Below are 6,956 nucleotides of genomic sequence, written 5' to 3' on the forward strand. Positions count from 1 at the left end.
CAGGGTTTTCCCAGGCTAAAAAGCAACCCAAGATCAGGGGATACACCCAGGCCAGGGCATTTTGGGGGATCCACAGCTGAGAATCACCAGGAGCTCCTGAAAACGCCCTGGTCTCACCCCAGGGATGTTACAGGGATGGGGACCGGCACATTAATGGAGTCCATGAGATGTTCCCTATGCATCCAGCGTCTCTGCCTCCGACCCCACGCCAGGCACACTACCAGAGCTTTGCACACTAGCAGCCAAATATATCTAATCCCAGATTTCAAGAACCGGAGCTGGAAAACCACCGCACAAAGAAGCAGCGGCTCGCACGCATCCCAGGGAACCTCCCCGCAACCAACGCCTCTCCATTTATCCAACACGCAATCTTTAAGCGTTCAGCTATTTTCATCCCACCCCGCTCCTAAAGGATGCAAAAGGCAGTTGGGTGAGGCGTTCGACAAAAATCTCATTTAGAGATCAAGACAAGCTTAATTGGTTTCTAGCCAGACCCGCACAAAGATGGGTTACTCCACAAATACAGTTGCTAATCTGCTCATTATACTCCCTAAGCTCCCACCGACAAAGAAAAAAGAAAATAAAGAAAAGATGCACAAAGGAATGCAGTATTTTGAGCATGTTACTTCCAGCAAGCAACACATCAGAAGCGATGGATGCTGCAAGAAGAAGGGCTTGGCTTTTCTTTGAAGGAACAGGATAACAAAGTGATAAACAAAATAACAGCAAAAAGACCTAACGCAGATCAAATCTGCATTTTCCACAGGCAATCCCCATCCGTTTCAGGTTCTTGAAGAGCATTTCCAGCAGCTATTGTTTTTGCAGGCAGGCAGAAGCAGGGGAAACACTCATGCAGCTGAGGAGACGTCACGTCACAAGTGACAGAGTAGAAAGGATACAGAACCTCGTGATTAAAAAGCACAGGACTGAAACCCTGGAGAGCTGAATTCACTTCCTAACTTAGCTGTAAAAAAAAAAAAAAAAAAAAAAAAAGGCAAGTTTCCTGTGTGATCACATCCTAGATGATTTATTCAAAAACCTGGTGTTGAAAAGCGAGGGAGGGGGAGGAAGCAGGAGGAGGAAGGGGAAGACTGGGTCCTGTGGGCTTTTACTAACGCTTGGGATTAGACCAGCACTGGCAAGAGGTTACCATCCATCCACGCCGGGCACTGCACGATCCGGAGCCTGTCCCATGGAGCCGGGACCGTGGGCAGTCAAACCCAGGTGCTGTGAACAAACCAGCCCTATCCCCACAGTCGAGCTGGCTCCTCGCTGCAGTGTGGGCATGGGCTGGGGGGAAAGCACTGAGCATCCCACCAGTGCAGGTGGGAGACCACCCCACTCCTCTGCCCAGATGCGTGGCACGGGCTCACCAATGCCACGTCTCCCACCACAGCATCCCGCAAGCTTTCGTAACGCAGAACTCCGAACGGAAACAAAACCACGTGCAAAATGGAAGGTTAGCGATAATGGCAACCTCTTGGAGCTAGGTAAGAATTTAGAACAAGAATACAAAGCTGTCCTCCAAACGCAGATTATTTATTATTATTATTATTAAACAGCAATGCAATTCCAGGGCTGCAGAGTCACAGGTAGAGAGGCAATGGAGGGGCCGTTTGGTCACAACCTTCTCCCCTTGTGCAACAGCCTGGGACTCCCAGCTCCAGCGTGGGCAGCATTGGAGGTCTGTTTATTTTCCCAAATCCAAAGCAGTTCTGCTCGGCGGGAAGCGCTGCACCCAAGGGCGAGTGGAGCTGCGGATCCTCCATCAGGACAGAGCTGAAAAGCAAGGCTTTTGGATCTTCACAGGAACATCCCTCAACCTCCAGAGCATCTTTGCAAGAGCCTTTTGCAGCAAGTGGGTGTGTTCCAGGGCAGAGAGCCACAGAGGCGTTTTCCAAGACCTTCCTCAACCACGATGGGTGGTCACAAATCCAAGGCTTGGTGCAAGTGAAGGACAGCCTGATCCCTGGCCTTGGACAAGGGCTGCCAGGCACAGAGATACAGGGCTGGTGCTGTCCCAAAAAGCTGCCATGGGAACCCCAGAGTGAACAGATTCAAAGTTTTACTTTTAGCAGCGAGAGAAGCTGTAATTAGCAGCACCGGGTACAGCCCAGAGGCTGGGTATGGACATCCCCACAATGTTCACTGACAAGGCGACTGTTGGATGTGTTTTGTTTGGCTTTTTCCCCTCCTGGAAAAATGAGCACCCATTTTTCATGGGTCTTTCTCCCCTCTCCCCATGTTGCCCAAAGAGTCAATTTCCCAGAGCCAGTATGTGTATCTCAGGACACACCGTACCAGCTCATTGCCGTAGCTGGAGCACAGCTCTTGGCATCCCCACTGATGGGTCCCTCCTTAATTGTTCCAACGCCCTACAGCATACCGGGGACATCAGACCCCAAAAACAGTCTCACCCCTGACTCCCACCAAAATGAAAGACATAGTCCAAAACACGAGGCAAAGGGAAGAAAACGGGGACATGAGGCAACCAAGCTACAGCTGTCGGACACATCATCACCACCGTCTCACACGTCTCTCACCCAGTTCAGCCTCGTTCCCAGTGCCAAGCCAACAGAGCTTCCTCTGACGCAACTATGAACAACCCTTTGTAAATCCATCCGCTGAGTATTCTGAGGTTAAAGTCCCTCTTTACTCTCTTGTTCTCATGCTGAAAGCTATCACACTAAAGGATGGCTGGAAAAGCCAGGAGACACCGTGTTTTATGGATGTAAGGGAGGTCCTGGCCTGCCAACTAAGGGAACGGCAGTTTCATGACTGTGTAACCCAAATCACAGCCCATGACCACTTCTGCATCATTTAAGAAATAGCAAATGTTGTTAAACCCAGTGAATGGAAGAGCAGCACTTAATACCAAAGTGAATGCGAGAAAACGATGAGCATGAAGACTCATTTCCAGCTCCATACCCAAAAGCAAACTGACTGTAGGGATTACACTATTTAGCACGCTCCAGAAATTTTCCTGGACATCTTTTTGCTCTGTGTGACGGGTAGAGATATCTCGTGACTCCAGAGCCACCAGCTATTTCACATGCAACTTGCCAGACAGCACTCTCCACAGAAGATAAAAGGAGCTGGAGTTTATAAATGGATCTGAGTTGTCCCCAGAAACCCTCCAGCCTCTCTTTGCAGGATGCCTCTGAGCTGCCAGGGTGAGGAGGCAGTACATGGGCTGAGGTCTCAAAACCAACCTCCCGTACCCAGAGAGGTTTGGTAAGCAAATGGCTTACGTAAAATATCTCTCAGGATACTCATCTGAAGCGCCAGCTCTTGTAAACAAGGTTGCTCCAGAAGCACAGGGGATTAGCACAGTTCAAACAGTCCTTGGCGTGACTTACCGGAGCGCCCAGGAACAGATTTGCAAATTCAGCTTTTCTCCTGCAACGCTCGCCTGGCACTGCCAAGCAACACCCCGGCCCCCGACAGCCTTCACCCTGCCAACTCCTGCACGTGGAGGCTGAGCAACAGTGGTGGGAGAAGCCCCCGTGCTCGACCACAGGACCTGACGGCAGAAGAAAACCCAAGGCGGCATCACCACGGGGCTGCTCTTCTCCCTCGCAGCTGGAGGAGCTCCAGCACCAACCAGGGTGTCCGTGAGCAAGCTGGGCGAGCGTCCCTCAGCAGAGGAATGGCAGCCCAAAGTTATGCATGGGATATGCAAGGAGAACAGTGCCAAGCAAAACAGGGCAGCTGAAAATCACCATGCATCCCAAAGGCTGAACCTGAAATTAAGGCAGAGAGCAGCCTCTCTTCCCTGTACTGGACACGCAGCCGCAGCCAAGACACTCCTAGCACCTTGGGGGCAGAGGGGAGAAAATCTCAGGAAATGAAATGTCCTTTGCGTGCCATTTCTGTGCAAGCCAGGTATGGTGAGGGTATCTCCTTCCCAGTCCCATCCTCAGCTCTGGCTCAGGCAAGAAGGTACTGTGAGCAGCAGTGTGAGCATCCAGGAGCGGCAGCATGAAGGAATGGGAGCACAAAGGGTGCCTGGCAGCCACGGGGGAGAAAGCTTTACACAAACAGATTTACAGTCGCTTACATTCACACAGGCATCCTTGAAGGAAACAGCTGCACAGACCTCAGCTACTGCAAACTCTCCAGAGCGGCACGCAAGAGTTCACAGCTCCTCTAAGTACTGTTCTCTTAGAAGATGCTGCAGCCAAGCAAGGAACAGGCACCCAGGAAAAAAAATAAAAATAAAAATAAAAAAAAAAATCTCATGACTAGCTGAAAGTCAGATGGATGTGTGGCTCCAGAGAGCAGCCTTGAAAAGGTCTGCACAAAAGAAACACTCAGGAGCAGCAGTGGGGCAGACCCACCACAGCCTAAGCTAAATGTCACGCTGCACATCTGAGCCAGAAAACATCCTGGCTGCATTGCCTCCACGGCTGTGCCATAGCAAGCAATTCATCTTGCTTGTTTGGGATGAGAGAAATGGTCTCCAGACTGCTCCTCCATCCTTCTCCTTCCTGCTGGAGGTGGGAGCAGGATGGGCTGCTAGCAGAGGTTGTCCGAAACAGGCAGGGAGCTGCTAGGACATCACCTGAGCAGCACAAAATGCTGTGGGTCCTTCCACCACCCCGACCTCTGCAGGTCCCACCCCAGAATGACACACCTCTGCATCCTCCACTCCCACACCCCAGTTTTTTTTGATTTTTCGGACAATTACAGCCCAAGTGGTACAAAGCTGCCTCCTGGATGCAGAGCATGGCCCCAGCTCCCCTGCCCTGCAGCCTCAGGGTGGTTTTGTTCCTGTCCAAAAACAGGCGTGCATTTTCCTGCTTGTTGATAATCTATCCTCAAATGCTCAACCCTAAAATCTCTGAGGATGCCCCACTGGCTACAAGGACCTCCATCGCGAAGGCAAGCCGATCCTCACTCCTGCAAAGCACTGCAGCAACCAACGCCCCGTAGAGCCTTCCCTAAAAACCTGCCAAGCTCCGTAGCTAAGTTTTGCATATTGGTACAGAGCCCAGCTGCTGGTGTTTCACACAACCCCCCCAAGTCAGCCTCTGAATGACACAATTTTGAATCGCCTTCCTCCTGCCAGAGTGCCCCGGGGTAGGATCCGCCAGCAGCCCAGCCCTTCACCACCGGGACACGGCATGAAAGCCCCACGTGAAAGCCGAGCAGCAGGGAGCAAGGACCACCTGGAGATCCCGCTGCATCTTCCTCTGCTCTCCTGAGGATGGGCACAGGTCAGATGAACTAACTGGGTCCTTCCCCACTCTTTTTCTCAATGGTGTCTGGCTGCTGCTGGGCTGCTCGGAGCTTCGGCAGGGTTGCAAGAAGGGATGAGGAGCCGCCATGCAAAACTCCTGGCAACAGCCCAAATCCAGAGGCTGGGAATTGGGTCACCGGGTTCAGCTGCTGAAAACAGTCCCTTCAGGAGGGCTGGAAAAGCAGCAACAGTCGCCTTCACCGCTGAAGCCAGAGCCGGTCACTTCTGCTGCTCCTCCACCACACCCTCCACACGTAATTTCATTTATCCTCTTGTAAAAGCACGGGCACGCCGACGGAGCAGCCAGGAGAGGGACAGCCCTGACGTCCCGGCGGTGAAGCTGCGTGCACAGGGAAGACATGATTCAGGTAAGCAGCACGTAGCCCAATGCACATCGCTATGCAATGCTCACCGGGAGGAATGCAGAAGGCGAAACATGAAGCCACTTGTCTGGCAAGGCGAGTAACCCTTCAATCATCTGCCGGGCCCTGCAAGCGCCGGGGAGCTTGGTGCACTGCGTTGAGAAAGACGAGGATGCCTCCGACCACCTCTTACTAACCGCATTGCTGCTGTATTTCCTCAGAGCAGAGTCCAGAAGAGTTCAGCGAGAGAGCTCCAAAATGACATAAAAGAAAAATCCCAACAACAGAGAAGGAACAGGCACGTCCTCCAGGGAGAGACGAGGCGTGAAGAGCAACCTTGCTCCGGTGGTTTGGCACATTAGCACCAGTAAGCATCACCGTGCTGACCAGCTGGCGCGTCCCATGATGGGTGAGAACATGCCCGTTCACCAGCGCTGCCCCTCCAGTGGGTCAAGGCAATGTTCTGAACACAAAGACTCTCAAGGCAACCATAAGGAGTAACACATTGAGTAATTTATTGAGTCACGATAATCCTGATTCACCAATGAGCATCACTAGATCGGACCACTCCATCCCTCTGACTGATTCAGGAAGGGGCCAGGAGCAACCTCCTCACCCAGGTGCTCCGAGCAGCACAAACCTCTTCCATATAGTGAATTCAAAACAAATTCACAAGTTCCCCCAAAGAGCTGAGGTGAATGCAGGAGGAAGCACGAATGATGGAGCGATCAGAGATCCACGCGGAGGGTGCAGAGGTTGCTCCAGACCTGGGCGCAGCATGGGACGGACACCCTTGGGAATGACCCCACCCAACCTCACCACGAGGAAAACACAAGCCAGATGTTCAGACAGCTTCATGCATTAATTTGGTTAATTTACTGTAATTCAGGTGGCTGGTGCTCACGCCACACCAATCATGAAACAAAGCACTGTCAGCTCGGATCAACTGACCACATCTTCATGGTGTGCCAGGCCGCTTCTCTCATCTCCACGTCCTTTGGTTTTCTTCTCCGCGGCCACAAAGATTTGAAAGCTTTATGACTCACTGAGCTGAGATTTTCCACGCTACCCCAGAACTCCTGGTTCTTCAGGGTATTCCCAAATGTTACGACACGCCACGAGGACAGGAGATGCCAAGTGCAAATGATTTCCTGAGAGGGCAGGAAGGTAGGAAGGCATCAGCGGAGCTTTCCTCCCAGTCCAGCTCAGGTTCAAGAAGTAGTTGGGGGAAAGAAGAATCAAAGGTAAACAACCAGTGCCTTGCAATGGGCTGAGGACCCTCTTTTTGCATGAAACAGAAAGTTGGAAATATGTCATTAAGGGTGAGGGAACTAATGAAATACACAGAAAAG

This window comes from Pterocles gutturalis, unplaced genomic scaffold (genome assembly GCF_000699245.1).
Source record: "Pterocles gutturalis isolate BGI_N339 unplaced genomic scaffold, ASM69924v1 scaffold21600, whole genome shotgun sequence".
Taxonomy (NCBI): Eukaryota; Metazoa; Chordata; class Aves; order Pterocliformes; family Pteroclidae; genus Pterocles; species Pterocles gutturalis.